A 15,042-nucleotide genomic window follows, 5' to 3' on the forward strand; every position below is an offset into this window, starting at 1 on the left:
ACAAGCTCATTTTGGTTCAACTTCAGCAACTGTGCATTGCATTGCCATGTAATGTGATGCAATGCTATCTTTCTAGCTCTCCCTTTCTACTTCCTTTTGGATAAACAGACATATTAGGCAAGCATTTTGGAGCTTTCACCTAAATAACTACAGGTGGTGAGATAAGCTGCACAATATAATTGACCTTTCAGTATATTGTTGCACACACACCATCTATTTAGCAAATGCCCTTGTTATCAACAGCAGCCTTTTAAACTCACCCGAGCTAACAGGTATGTGCGCTGGTTACACTGCTGCGCTTAAAATTTCTTTTTTGGTTTGCTACAGTGCCTTTTCTGAAACGTTGTCTCCTTCTGCTGGAACACTGACTTCTTTCATTTAATGCCTGCAGACTATAAAAGAGAACCCAACCCAAAAAGTTTGGTTGATTAGTCTGTGGCATTCTGTTAAACTGTTGCTTATGGCGGTCTCTGTGAGCTTCTCAGCGACATTCAGCCAGCCAGGTATCCTGCCTGCAGTAGATGGAATGTGGCAATGGAACGCTGGCTGCGCGTGTCATAATAGGCTCTGAGCCTTTATATACCTGTGCACAGCAGCAGCCACCTTCAGTCTGCTGCTGGACAGCCAGCAGCAGCAGCAGCAGGAGAGGTATGTAATCAGGAGCCCTCCTGCTAAGGGTAGACAGCTGCTCGTTCCACCCCACCCCCCGCCTTAATTGGTTCTCCTCCCTTCCAACGGTGTTGAGGCGGGTGGGAACAGCAGGGGGTGAAGGTGCTGTGTTTAAAGAGGTGGAGTTATGCAGATCTAAAACGCGTGGATTGCAGCAGCAGCAAGCCGAAAAGTGCAGGCATGTAAGGGATCTAGAGGTTGACAACATGTCTTCTTAACGGGAGTCCAGGAGCTCATCTCCACAAATGGACTTTTTAGGATCCTTGGGTGGCTCCGTAGTTTGAAACCAATTCTGGTTATCGCTTCTCGGCCTTTTGGCTAAGATCAAGTGTAGTATCTGTTCTTATCAGTTTAATATCTGATACGTCCCCTATCTGGGGACCATATATTAAATGGATTTTTAGAACAGGGAGATGGAAAAAGAGCTTGCTCTGTCCACTCCACGCATTGACCTGGTATTGCAGTATCTCCAGGACCGGTGCACCCCTTCTTTAATGCAGTTTCTAAAATCAGAAAGAATTGAATTCAATGTTTTTTGTTCATTTTGCTTGTTTGTCGGATTTTGGGATGGACTCTTTGGCTCTGCTTTTCTTCTCCTCATTGGATTTTTCATGTTCAAAGTTGCAGAAGCCAGATTACAAGCTCATTTTGGTTCAACTTCAGCAACTGTGCATTGCATTGCCATGTAATGTGATGCAATGCTATCTTTCTAGCTCTCCCTTTCTACTTCCTTTTGGATAAACAGACATATTAGGCAAGCATTTTGGAGCTTTCACCTAAATAACTACAGGTGGTGAGATAAGCTGCACAATATAATTGACCTTTCAGTATATTGTTGCACACACACCATCTATTTAGCAAATGCCCTTGTTATCAACAGCAGCCTTTTAAACTCACCCGAGCTAACAGGTATGTGCGCTGGTTACACTGCTGCGCTTAAAATTTCTTTTTTGGTTTGCTACAATGCCTTTTCTGAAACGTTGTCTCCTTCTGCTGGAACACTGACTTCTTTCATTTAATGCCTGCAGACTATAAAAGAGAACCCAACCCAAAAAGTTTGGTTGATTAGTCTGTGGCATTCTGTTAAACTGTTGCTTATGGCGGTCTCTGTGAGCTTCTCAGCGACATTCAGCCAGCCAGGTATCCTGCCTGCAGTAGATGGAATGTGGCAATGGAACGCTGGCTGCGCGTGTCATAATAGGCTCTGAGCCTTTATATACCTGTGCACAGCAGCAGCCACCTTCAGTCTGCTGCTGGACAGCCAGCAGCAGCAGCAGCAGGAGAGGTATGTAATCAGGAGCCCTCCTGCTAAGGGTAGACAGCTGCTCGTTCCACCCCACCCCCCGCCTTAATTGGTTCTCCTCCCTTCCAACGGTGTTGAGGCGGGTGGGAACAGCAGGGGGTGAAGGTGCTGTGTTTAAAGAGGTGGAGTTATGCAGATCTAAAACGCGTGGATTGCAGCAGCAGCAAGCCGAAAAGTGCAGGCATGTAAGGGATCTAGAGGTTGACAACATGTCTTCTTAACGGGAGTCCAGGAGCTCATCTCCACAAATGGACTTTTTAGGATCCTTGGGTGGCTCCGTAGTTTGAAACCAATTCTGGTTATCGCTTCTCGGCCTTTTGGCTGAGATCAGGTGCAGTGATCTAACGGTTGCTGCCTTGGTCTTGGCTGAGAGGTGCCCGGGGTACCCGGCTCCTTGGCCTGGGGGGATCGTCTCACCTTTTGGTGGGACTTCACCCCCCTGCTGCTATTAGGGAGCTGGCTTAGTCCCCGGGCAACAAGTTGCGATCCCCAGGCGAAAGGCCGAGCCCGTAGTGACGGTAAGCCTTTGCCACTTTGGTGAGATGCCTTGTTCATTTCAATTTTCCACTGGCTCCGGCCAGATCAGGAACTCGGTGCGTATCGAGGTTCCAGCAAACCACGTCGGATATGACAACCCCCGTGAGTTCTATGTACAGATTTTGAGAGATCTGTTGAACGTGAAAGATCATGATGTTTACTGCCTGCAGGAGAAGGGGCAGAGTACATATATTCTCACGTTCTCGACCAAGGTTGCCTGCCAGCACTTTTACGAATGCGTTAAGGGCCACCGTAACAGCAAGCTATTGGACGGAGTGATTTTTACGGGTCTCTATGGCGGAGTTGACGTTCCCCTTGTGGTATACATGTTTAACCCCCATGTGTCCACAGATGATATTGAGCTTTTTCTGAGCAGATATTGTACATCTGTCAGATTTACGGGGAACGTCAAAGGTCGGAGCGGTTTCTGGAATGGGAAACGACGCTTTATGGTACGCTTCAGACTTGACCCTGGGGGTGTAGAAGGCCTTATGCACCCCCCCTCCACAGTGGTGCTGGGAAGAGACCATGGCTACCTCTTCTATGATGGACAACCATTCAGGTGTCGTAGGTGTGGTGACCTTGGTCACATACAGAGCGATTGTAAGAACGAGCGGATGAGTCAGTGCCACAACTGTGGACAATGGGGTCATGCCTCAAAGGACTGTAAGAACAGTAAGACCTGCAGTGGGTGCGGAATGTCTACTCACCTGTTCAGTAATTGTCCGATGCGGACAAGGTCTCGTGGTGGCTCTCGGGCGCCTGCGGCTAGTTCCGCAGGAGTTCCTGCTGATGCCAGCAGGGTCAGCCCGGGTGACCCCAGAAAAAGCTTTGTGGACATTACTAAAGGTCAAAAACAGTCTGACTCAGTCGATGCTCAGTCGGTACCTTTGCGGAAAAACCCGGCCTCTGTAGCCGAGGTCACGCCTTTGCCTACTCCTGCAGGGGTCCAGGTTTCACCTGGTGGGGAGATGGCACCTTCTCAGAGCGGAAATGAGAGGGAACCAAAAAAGAGGCGAAAATCTGGACCTGTTGGTACCAATCCAGATGTCCATCCAGATACCCCTGCTGATGCCAGCACAGATGTTGGACCAGATGTCTGCCCTGATGTCAGTCCAGATGGATGCCCTGATGCCAATCCAGATGGATGCCCTGATGCCAATCCAGACGGATGCCCTGATGCCAATCCAGATGGATGTCCTGATGCCAACCCAGACGGATGCCCTGATGCCAGTCCAGATGGATGTCCTGATGCCAGTCCAGATGGATGTCCTGATGCCAGTCCAGATGGATGTCCTGGAACCATTCCTGATGGATGTCCTGTTGCCTGCCTGGATGATAGAGGTCGTGCAGTGGTTGGTGAACCTGTTGCTGGGCCTGATGGTCATCCTGCTCCGGAGATGATGTCCCTTGGTGCTCCTGGAGGGTCTGCGGGTATTCCACCTGCTGCAGTGCCTGGTGAGGATCGGGTGGATTCGGAGGATCGGATGGATCTCAGCGCCAGTGGTAAGAGAAGTCGTGAAGAGGCGCAGGAGGAGCATAACCTGCCTCAGATGTCCCGTAAAGTCTTTCTATCTAGTGCTGCAAAAATTCTCAGCCCAGAGGGGACTAACTTAATTGAGGATTTCACGGACTCAGATGAAACGGACAGTTTACGAACTGTGTCATCCCTTCCTTCACCTTCTCTGTCACAAATTATTGATTCAGATTCAGAGTATAATGAATCAATAAAAAACACCTAACATGGCAGAAATCCGTGTTGCCTCACTAAATGTGAGAAGCCTAAAGAGCCCTGTTAGACGGGCTGCTTTGTTTGCTTGGTTAATGACTCTGAACTTTGACATTTTTTTCCTGCAAGAATGCGGTATTGATCACGATTTGTCATACCCCAACTTAAAAATGGACTGGTCAGCAGGACCCTCTATTTGGTCAGGGTCCAATGAAAATAAAGCTGCCGGGGTTGGGATTTTATTCAAATGTCAAAATGTTAATGTTTTATCCATCACTGAAATAGTTCCAGGTCGTGCCTTATCAACTCATGTTATTTTAAATGGTTTTACCTGTCGTCTTATTAATGTTTATGCATCCCCAGAGAAAAATGAGCGTGCTTCCCTTTTTAATGTCATCCCTTTGTTTTTATCAGGTCCGTCCCCTGTGATAGTGGGAGGGGATTTTAACTGTGTCATGTTGGGGGAAGGGAGGAGTGGAGGTGATACTAATGGAAGAACAGACAAAACATCCAGTCTGTTAAAACATTTGACAACGGACCTCAAATTATTAGATGCTTGGAGAAAGTCCTACCCTACTGACCCTGGGCATACATGGAGGGGTAGAGGGATGTCATCTCGTATTGATTTTATTTTTTCCTCTTCTGATGTTTTTAAACCTAGGAATGCTGGTCTAATAGAAAATATTTTTTCTGATCATGTATTACTATACAATGTATTGCAAACTCCACAGGAAGCAAAAGCTGGAAAAGGTATGTGGAAATTGAATGTGCTCTTATTAGAAGACGAACTGGTAAGGGCGGAGTTTTATGCAAAGTATGAGAGTTGGAGAAGACGGAAACACCCAAATCAGAGTATGTTGGGGTGGTGGGAGTGTGTTAAAACCCGTATTAAAGAATTTTTTATTAAAATTGGTAAAAGGAAGGCACGTGAAAAAAGGAAATGTTTTAAAGATTTTAATGTCAGGATGCAAACTCTCCATAAGCTTAAGGGGTGGGGAGTGCCTGGTGTGGATGGTGAGATTGCCAAGATCCAGACAGAAATCCAAAAATTCCTGGAACAAAAGGGTAAAGAAATTATATTTAATGCCCGTGTGAAATATCTGGAAGAGGGTGAGACCTGCTCAAGGTTTTTCTTTAAAAAAATGAGTGACAAAAAACAAGTGATTACTGAGCTAGAAGGACAATCTTCCACTGAGGGCATTTTAGAGCATACTGCTAATTTTTATAGAGATCTTTTTAGTATTAAAAATGTTGATGAACCTGCTTTTACAGAGAATCTTAATGTTTTATCCCAGTTTTTAAATAAAGATGACCAGATTTTTTTAGCTAAAGAACTTTTACCCAGTGAAATTGAAGAGACCCTTAAGAGTTTTAATAAAGGTAAGGCTCCTGGATCAGATGGCCTTCCTATTGAATTTTATCTTTGCTTTTGGGATCTAATTAAGGAGGATTTTATACAAGTAGTTTGTGAAGCCTCTAAGGCTGATTTATTACCATATTCATGGCGTAAAAGTATGATTACATTAATTTTTAAGAAAGGTGATAAATCAAAGTTGGAGAATTGGAGGCCTATTTCACTATTAAATACAGACTACAAGATTTTAGCTAAAGTTGTTGCTGGTCGTCTTAAAGCAGTTATTAAAAATGTAATTCATCCAGATCAGGTGTGTGGTGTCCCCGGGAGATCAATCTGGGAGCATCTAAACCTAATTCGTGATCTTATCTGGTTTCAAAAAGATAGAAAACAGCCACTAGCTATTTTATCTTTGGATTTTATGAAAGCGTTTGATAGGGTCTCCCACTTTTATCTTTTTAAAGTTATGGGAAAGATGGGGTTCCCTGATTCTTTTATTCAGAAAATTGCGCTTTTATACAAACAGTCATCTGCCCGGATTTTAGTCAATGGTTTTGTAACTAGAGAGGTGGAGCTTCTTTCCGGTGTTAAACAAGGTTGCCCCATGTCCCCACTTTTATTTGTCTGCTCCATTGAGCCACTGTTGTGCCTGCTGCGTCGGGACAAGGTGGTTAGGGGCATTTTTATTCCGGGTGGGGGTGGACAACAAGTTAAAGCCATTGGATATATGGATGACATATCTGTATATGGCACTAGCTCAGCATCTATTAACAGAGCAATTCTAATTACTGAAATTTTTAGTGCTGGGTCTGGGTTTAAGTTGAATATAAATAAATGTGACTGTATGATTATGGGTCAATGGGAGTCAGATCCGCCTAGGGTTCCCACACAAACAGTAGGAATCAAGATCCTGGGTGTCTTGTTTAATCCTGCTAATGATGGTATTGAAAACTGGGATTTGGTTTTGAATAAATTAAATCAGAAGATCTCTTTATGGCAAACTCGAAAACTAACAATGGAGGGCAAGATTCTTGTAATTAAAATGGTTTTGCTTCCTATCATTTTGTATGCCGCTATGGTTTTTCCCCCTAATTCTCTGTATCTTAAAAGACTTATGAAGCCCATGTTTTATTTTCTGTGGGGATCCAAAATGGAGAAATTGAGGAGGGAGGTGGTATGTAAAAGCAAGAAAAATGGGGGTAAAGGGTTCCCTGATTTAAAATTGTTTTTATTTATCAAGTTTTTTGTATTTTGTTGCAAAAGCTTGAATAATGTTGGGGCTTTCTCTTGTTTTCTTAGATATACAACTGGGTTTCTTTTCCGAAAGTTGAACTTCAGTATGACTGTTAATTGTCCTTTTCTCTTATCTCCCCCTAAGCATTACAAGATCTTGGAGAAGGTCATTTCAGAATATGATCTGACCCAAGTTGATCGTCAGCTTTTATTTGATCAACGTAAGTTAACAGTTATTTGTAAGGGACATGAGGAGATGGAGGATGTGTCTAATTTTTCCATCTCCAGGTGCCGCCTGGTGTGGAACAACGTGGCCTGTCCTGCACTTAGCAACTCACAAAAGGATTTAGCTTGGCAGGTTGTTCACCAATGTCTCCCTACGAGAGCTTTTCAGCATCATAGGGGGCTGGTGGCTAGTGCTAGATGTCCCAGAGAAAGATGCGCCCCAAACGAGTCAGTGTTTCATTTACTGTGGGATTGCCCCTACGCACAAGAGCTATGGCAGACGGTGGGCACCCTCCTAAAATGGATATGTGGTATACAAACCCTTAATTGTGACATTATAATATATGGGATAATTAATTGCCCAACCATGAAACAAGCACGAGTCGCATGGCTTATAATAAACTGTTTAAAAGAAGCTTTATTGAAAGTGCGCAATATATTATTGTTTAAACGTGAATTTATTCCTGTCAAAGATTGTATTGGGCTTGCTCTTTGTGAAATGTTTACATACTACCTGAGAGATTGTAAAAAGATGGGAATCAATGAAGCAAAAAAGCTATGGTGTTTGCAAATTTGGAATAAGTATTTATTTATGTAAATTATATGCAAAACTGTGTTTTATGCTTTTTATGCTTTTAAGTGCATTTTAATTCTGACTCTGTATTAGTTTTATGTCATATTTTATTCCAGTATTTGTGATTTGTTTCAAATATTGTATCGGATATGTTCTTTGTGAAAAGTTTTCATACTACCTGATTGTAAAAAGATAAAGTTAAAAAGCTATGGTGTTTGCATTTGACATATGTATTTATTTATGCAAATTATATGCAAAACTGTGTTTTATGCTTTTTATGCTTTTATGCGCTTTTTAAATCTGACCTTGTATTTGTTTTATGTCATATTTTATTCAAGTCTTTGTGATTTGTTTGTAATTTATGATGTATGTCTGATTTAAATAAAGCTTGTTTGAAAACGGATCTGTTCTTATCAGTTTAATATCTGATACGTCCCCTATCTGGGGACCATATATTAAATGGATTTTTAGAACAGGGAGATGGAAAAAGAGCTTGCTCTGTCCACTCCACGCATTGACCTGGTATTGCAGTATCTCCAGGACCGGTGCACCCCTTCTTTAATGCAGTTTCTAAAATCAGAAAGAATTGAATTCAATGTTTTTTGTTCATTTTGCTTGTTTGTCGGATTTTGGGATGGACTCTTTGGCTCTGCTTTTCTTCTCCTCATTGGATTTTTCATGTTCAAAGTTGCAGAAGCCAGATTACAAGCTCATTTTGGTTCAACTTCAGCAACTGTGCATTGCATTGCCATGTAATGTGATGCAATGCTATCTTTCTAGCTCTCCCTTTCTACTTCCTTTTGGATAAACAGACATATTAGGCAAGCATTTTGGAGCTTTCACCTAAATAACTACAGGTGGTGAGATAAGCTGCACAATATAATTGACCTTTCAGTATATTGTTGCACACACACCATCTATTTAGCAAATGCCCTTGTTATCAACAGCAGCCTTTTAAACTCACCCGAGCTAACAGGTATGTGCGCTGGTTACACTGCTGCGCTTAAAATTTCTTTTTTGGTTTGCTACAATGCCTTTTCTGAAACGTTGTCTCCTTCTGCTGGAACACTGACTTCTTTCATTTAATGCCTGCAGACTATAAAAGAGAACCCAACCCAAAAAGTTTGGTTGATTAGTCTGTGGCATTCTGTTAAACTGTTGCTTATGGCGGTCTCTGTGAGCTTCTCAGCGACATTCAGCCAGCCAGGTATCCTGCCTGCAGTAGATGGAATGTGGCAATGGAACGCTGGCTGCGCGTGTCATAATAGGCTCTGAGCCTTTATATACCTGTGCACAGCAGCAGCCACCTTCAGTCTGCTGCTGGACAGCCAGCAGCAGCAGCAGCAGGAGAGGTATGTAATCAGGAGCCCTCCTGCTAAGGGTAGACAGCTGCTCGTTCCACCCCACCCCCCGCCTTAATTGGTTCTCCTCCCTTCCAACGGTGTTGAGGCGGGTGGGAACAGCAGGGGGTGAAGGTGCTGTGTTTAAAGAGGTGGAGTTATGCAGATCTAAAACGCGTGGATTGCAGCAGCAGCAAGCCGAAAAGTGCAGGCATGTAAGGGATCTAGAGGTTGACAACATGTCTTCTTAACGGGAGTCCAGGAGCTCATCTCCACAAATGGACTTTTTAGGATCCTTGGGTGGCTCCGTAGTTTGAAACCAATTCTGGTTATCGCTTCTCGGCCTTTTGGCTAAGATCAAGTGTAGTATCTGTTCTTATCAGTTTAATATCTGATACGTCCCCTATCTGGGGACCATATATTAAATGGATTTTTAGAACAGGGAGATGGAAAAAGAGCTTGCTCTGTCCACTCCACGCATTGACCTGGTATTGCAGTATCTCCAGGACCGGTGCACCCCTTCTTTAATGCAGTTTCTAAAATCAGAAAGAATTGAATTCAATGTTTTTTGTTCATTTTGCTTGTTTGTCGGATTTTGGGATGGACTCTTTGGCTCTGCTTTTCTTCTCCTCATTGGATTTTTCATGTTCAAAGTTGCAGAAGCCAGATTACAAGCTCATTTTGGTTCAACTTCAGCAACTGTGCATTGCATTGCCATGTAATGTGATGCAATGCTATCTTTCTAGCTCTCCCTTTCTACTTCCTTTTGGATAAACAGACATATTAGGCAAGCATTTTGGAGCTTTCACCTAAATAACTACAGGTGGTGAGATAAGCTGCACAATATAATTGACCTTTCAGTATATTGTTGCACACACACCATCTATTTAGCAAATGCCCTTGTTATCAACAGCAGCCTTTTAAACTCACCCGAGCTAACAGGTATGTGTGCTGGTTACACTGCTGCGCTTAAAATTTCTTTTTTGGTTTGCTACAATGCCTTTTCTGAAACGTTGTCTCCTTCTGCTGGAACACTGACTTCTTTCATTTAATGCCTGCAGACTATAAAAGAGAACCCAACCCAAAAAGTTTGGTTGATTAGTCTGTGGCATTCTGTTAAACTGTTGCTTATGGCGGTCTCTGTGAGCTTCTCAGCGACATTCAGCCAGCCAGGTATCCTGCCTGCAGTAGATGGAATGTGGCAATGGAACGCTGGCTGCGCGTGTCATAATAGGCTCTGAGCCTTTATATACCTGTGCACAGCAGCAGCCACCTTCAGTCTGCTGCTGGACAGCCAGCAGCAGCAGCAGCAGGAGAGGTATGTAATCAGGAGCCCTCCTGCTAAGGGTAGACAGCTGCTCGTTCCACCCCACCCCCCGCCTTAATTGGTTCTCCTCCCTTCCAACGGTGTTGAGGCGGGTGGGAACAGCAGGGGGTGAAGGTGCTGTGTTTAAAGAGGTGGAGTTATGCAGATCTAAAACGCGTGGATTGCAGCAGCAGCAAGCCGAAAAGTGCAGGCATGTAAGGGATCTAGAGGTTGACAACATGTCTTCTTAACGGGAGTCCAGGAGCTCATCTCCACAAATGGACTTTTTAGGATCCTTGGGTGGCTCCGTAGTTTGAAACCAATTCTGGTTATCGCTTCTCGGCCTTTTGGCTAAGATCAAGTGTAGTATCTGTTCTTATCAGTTTAATATCTGATACGTCCCCTATCTGGGGACCATATATTAAATGGATTTTTAGAACAGGGAGATGGAAAAAGAGCTTGCTCTGTCCACTCCACGCATTGACCTGGTATTGCAGTATCTCCAGGACCGGTGCACCCCTTCTTTAATGCAGTTTCTAAAATCAGAAAGAATTGAATTCAATGTTTTTTGTTCATTTTGCTTGTTTGTCGGATTTTGGGATGGACTCTTTGGCTCTGCTTTTCTTCTCCTCATTGGATTTTTCATGTTCAAAGTTGCAGAAGCCAGATTACAAGCTCATTTTGGTTCAACTTCAGCAACTGTGCATTGCATTGCCATGTAATGTGATGCAATGCTATCTTTCTAGCTCTCCCTTTCTACTTCCTTTTGGATAAACAGACATATTAGGCAAGCATTTTGGAGCTTTCACCTAAATAACTACAGGTGGTGAGATAAGCTGCACAATATAATTGACCTTTCAGTATATTGTTGCACACACACCATCTATTTAGCAAATGCCCTTGTTATCAACAGCAGCCTTTTAAACTCACCCGAGCTAACAGGTATGTGCGCTGGTTACACTGCTGCGCTTAAAATTTCTTTTTTGGTTTGCTACAATGCCTTTTCTGAAACGTTGTCTCCTTCTGCTGGAACACTGACTTCTTTCATTTAATGCCTGCAGACTATAAAAGAGAACCCAACCCAAAAAGTTTGGTTGATTAGTCTGTGGCATTCTGTTAAACTGTTGCTTATGGCGGTCTCTGTGAGCTTCTCAGCGACATTCAGCCAGCCAGGTATCCTGCCTGCAGTAGATGGAATGTGGCAATGGAACGCTGGCTGCGCGTGTCATAATAGGCTCTGAGCCTTTATATACCTGTGCACAGCAGCAGCCACCTTCAGTCTGCTGCTGGACAGCCAGCAGCAGCAGCAGCAGGAGAGGTATGTAATCAGGAGCCCTCCTGCTAAGGGTAGACAGCTGCTCGTTCCACCCCACCCCCCGCCTTAATTGGTTCTCCTCCCTTCCAACGGTGTTGAGGCGGGTGGGAACAGCAGGGGGTGAAGGTGCTGTGTTTAAAGAGGTGGAGTTATGCAGATCTAAAACGCGTGGATTGCAGCAGCAGCAAGCCGAAAAGTGCAGGCATGTAAGGGATCTAGAGGTTGACAACATGTCTTCTTAACGGGAGTCCAGGAGCTCATCTCCACAAATGGACTTTTTAGGATCCTTGGGTGGCTCCGTAGTTTGAAACCAATTCTGGTTATCGCTTCTCGGCCTTTTGGCTAAGATCAAGTGTAGTATCTGTTCTTATCAGTTTAATATCTGATACGTCCCCTATCTGGGGACCATATATTAAATGGATTTTTAGAACAGGGAGATGGAAAAAGAGCTTGCTCTGTCCACTCCACGCATTGACCTGGTATTGCAGTATCTCCAGGACCGGTGCACCCCTTCTTTAATGCAGTTTCTAAAATCAGAAAGAATTGAATTCAATGTTTTTTGTTCATTTTGCTTGTTTGTCGGATTTTGGGATGGACTCTTTGGCTCTGCTTTTCTTCTCCTCATTGGATTTTTCATGTTCAAAGTTGCAGAAGCCAGATTACAAGCTCATTTTGGTTCAACTTCAGCAACTGTGCATTGCATTGCCATGTAATGTGATGCAATGCTATCTTTCTAGCTCTCCCTTTCTACTTCCTTTTGGATAAACAGACATATTAGGCAAGCATTTTGGAGCTTTCACCTAAATAACTACAGGTGGTGAGATAAGCTGCACAATATAATTGACCTTTCAGTATATTGTTGCACACACACCATCTATTTAGCAAATGCCCTTGTTATCAACAGCAGCCTTTTAAACTCACCCGAGCTAACAGGTATGTGCGCTGGTTACACTGCTGCGCTTAAAATTTCTTTTTTGGTTTGCTACAATGCCTTTTCTGAAACGTTGTCTCCTTCTGCTGGAACACTGACTTCTTTCATTTAATGCCTGCAGACTATAAAAGAGAACCCAACCCAAAAAGTTTGGTTGATTAGTCTGTGGCATTCTGTTAAACTGTTGCTTATGGCGGTCTCTGTGAGCTTCTCAGCGACATTCAGCCAGCCAGGTATCCTGCCTGCAGTAGATGGAATGTGGCAATGGAACGCTGGCTGCGCGTGTCATAATAGGCTCTGAGCCTTTATATACCTGTGCACAGCAGCAGCCACCTTCAGTCTGCTGCTGGACAGCCAGCAGCAGCAGCAGCAGGAGAGGTATGTAATCAGGAGCCCTCCTGCTAAGGGTAGACAGCTGCTCGTTCCACCCCACCCCCCGCCTTAATTGGTTCTCCTCCCTTCCAACGGTGTTGAGGCGGGTGGGAACAGCAGGGGGTGAAGGTGCTGTGTTTAAAGAGGTGGAGTTATGCAGATCTAAAACGCGTGGATTGCAGCAGCAGCAAGCCGAAAAGTGCAGGCATGTAAGGGATCTAGAGGTTGACAACATGTCTTCTTAACAGGAGTCCAGGAGCTCATCTCCACAAATGGACTTTTTAGGATCCTTGGGTGGCTCCGTAGTTTGAAACCAATTCTGGTTATCGCTTCTCGGCCTTTTGGCTAAGATCAAGTGTAGTATCTTTCGAAAAGGCGGTTTTGGATGTTGGCCGCCCTAGTAGAATGATACATTATGCACACTGGGGTTTAGGCGCTTGTTAGTACGCCAGGTGGCTAATATAGTCATCTGGTGGAAAGCATGGCCCCCCAGGATCGACGCCATTGGGCCGGGGAAGATCGAAAGCCCGAAGTGTGAAGTGCCCCAGGAGTGGTGACCCTGGGGTGCCTTAACTCACTGGGATTGGGAACCCCACTTGAGTTTATGGCACATTTGCACAAGCACTTCAAATTTTCTTTCTTCGCACACACCCTTATTCCGGGCCTTCTGGCCTTAGGATGGGGAATTTTTCAATTCCCGGTCGAAGGTCCGTCCAGTATTATACTGTGAAACCTTCACTATTTATTTAATTTCTTTGTCACTGTGTGTCCACTTATTCACGTGTGTCACGTCCTACTAGGATTTTGTCAGGATGCGGTTCCCTTACGGGTTCCTCTCTTGGCAGGTCTAGGGGGGGAGTGTGTGGCCATCAGGTTCCGCTCCCCCCTGAACCCCCCTGGCTCTCCTCTTTCGGGAGGAGAGCATTGTTGGCTCCCCTCTTCCGGGAGGGGAGCACAGTCTTTGGCTCCCAGTGCCTTGCTCGGGTGAGAACTCGGGCAGGTGCTGGGGGTAAGATTGGGTCGCCTCTGGCTTCGGCTGGAGGTGGCTTTTTGTCCCTGTTCCTCGCTGTGGCCTTTTGGCTCGGAGGGACGGGGAATGGTTTGGGGGACCCTTCTCCTTTTGGAGAGGGTTTCAAGAAGACCAGCATCCTAGTGCACTTTTTTTGTGGCACTTGTCACTTTTTTAAGCGCACTCGGGTTTTGTACACGAATTCGGGCTTTCGAAAAAAAAAAATCTGTTCTTATCAGTTTAATATCTGATACGTCCCCTATCTGGGGACCATATATTAAATGGATTTTTAGAACAGGGAGATGGAAAAAGAGCTTGCTCTGTCCACTCCACGCATTGACCTGGTATTGCAGTATCTCCAGGACCGCTGCACCCCTTCTTTAATGCAGTTTCTAAAATTAGAAAGAATTGAATTCAATGTTTTTTGTTCATTTTGCTTGTTTGTCGGATTTTGGGATGGACTCTTTGGCTCTGCTTTTCTTCTCCTCATTGGATTTTTCATGTTCAAAGTTGCAGAAGCCAGATTACAAGCTCATTTTGGTTCAACTTCAGCAACTGTGCATTGCATTGCCATGTAATGTGATGCAATGCTATCTTTCTAGCTCTCCCTTTCTACTTCCTTTTGGATAAACAGACATATTAGGCAAGCATTTTGGAGCTTTCACCTAAATAACTACAGGTGGTGAGATAAGCTGCACAATATAATTGACCTTTCAGTATATTGTTGCACACACACCATCTATTTAGCAAATGCCCTTGTTATCAACAGCAGCCTTTTAAACTCACCCGAGCTAACAGGTATGTGCGCTGGTTACACTGCTGCGCTTAAAATTTCTTTTTTGGTTTGCTACAATGCCTTTTCTGAAACGTTGTCTCCTTCTGCTGGAACACTGACTTCTTTCATTTAATGCCTGCAGACTATAAAAGAGAACCCAACCCAAAAAGTTTGGTTGATTAGTCTGTGGCATTCTGTTAAACTGTTGCTTATGGCGGTCTCTGTGAGCTTCTCAGCGACATTCAGCCAGCCAGGTATCCTGCCTGCAGTAGATGGAATGTGGCAATGGAACGCTGGCTGCGCGTGTCATAATAGGCTCTGAGCCTTTATATACCTGTGCACAGCAGCAGCCACCTTCAGTCTGCTGCTG

General features: G+C 44.4%; 4 non-coding genes and 3 pseudogenes across 4 annotated transcripts; all 7 read left to right on the forward strand.

Moving 5' to 3' along the window:
• Window positions 1–967: 967 nt before the first annotated feature.
• On the forward strand, window positions 968–1,158 carry LOC141239387 (U2 spliceosomal RNA). The gene has a single exon (XR_012304788.1). It is a non-coding gene; the product is annotated as a U2 spliceosomal RNA (small nuclear RNA).
• Window positions 1,159–8,007: 6,849 nt separating this feature from the next.
• Window positions 8,008–8,180, forward strand: LOC141239494 (U2 spliceosomal RNA; annotated as a pseudogene).
• Window positions 8,181–9,295: 1,115 nt separating this feature from the next.
• On the forward strand, window positions 9,296–9,486 carry LOC141239388 (U2 spliceosomal RNA). The gene has a single exon (XR_012304789.1). It is a non-coding gene; the product is annotated as a U2 spliceosomal RNA (small nuclear RNA).
• Window positions 9,487–10,601: 1,115 nt separating this feature from the next.
• LOC141239389 (U2 spliceosomal RNA) lies at window positions 10,602–10,792 on the forward strand. Its single transcript, XR_012304790.1, has one exon. It is a non-coding gene; the product is annotated as a U2 spliceosomal RNA (small nuclear RNA).
• A 1,115-nt stretch (window positions 10,793–11,907) lies between these two features.
• LOC141239391 (U2 spliceosomal RNA) lies at window positions 11,908–12,098 on the forward strand. Its single transcript, XR_012304791.1, has one exon. It is a non-coding gene; the product is annotated as a U2 spliceosomal RNA (small nuclear RNA).
• Window positions 12,099–13,213: 1,115 nt separating this feature from the next.
• Window positions 13,214–13,305, forward strand: LOC141239539 (U2 spliceosomal RNA; annotated as a pseudogene).
• Window positions 13,306–14,094: 789 nt separating this feature from the next.
• Window positions 14,095–14,275, forward strand: LOC141239504 (U2 spliceosomal RNA; annotated as a pseudogene).
• Window positions 14,276–15,042: the final 767 nt, after the last annotated feature.

Source organism: Phyllobates terribilis, unplaced genomic scaffold (genome assembly GCF_046119375.1).
Source record: "Phyllobates terribilis strain yellow unplaced genomic scaffold, ASM4611937v1 Scaffold_769__1_contigs__length_694716, whole genome shotgun sequence".
Lineage (NCBI taxonomy): Eukaryota > Metazoa > Chordata > Amphibia > Anura > Dendrobatidae > Phyllobates > Phyllobates terribilis.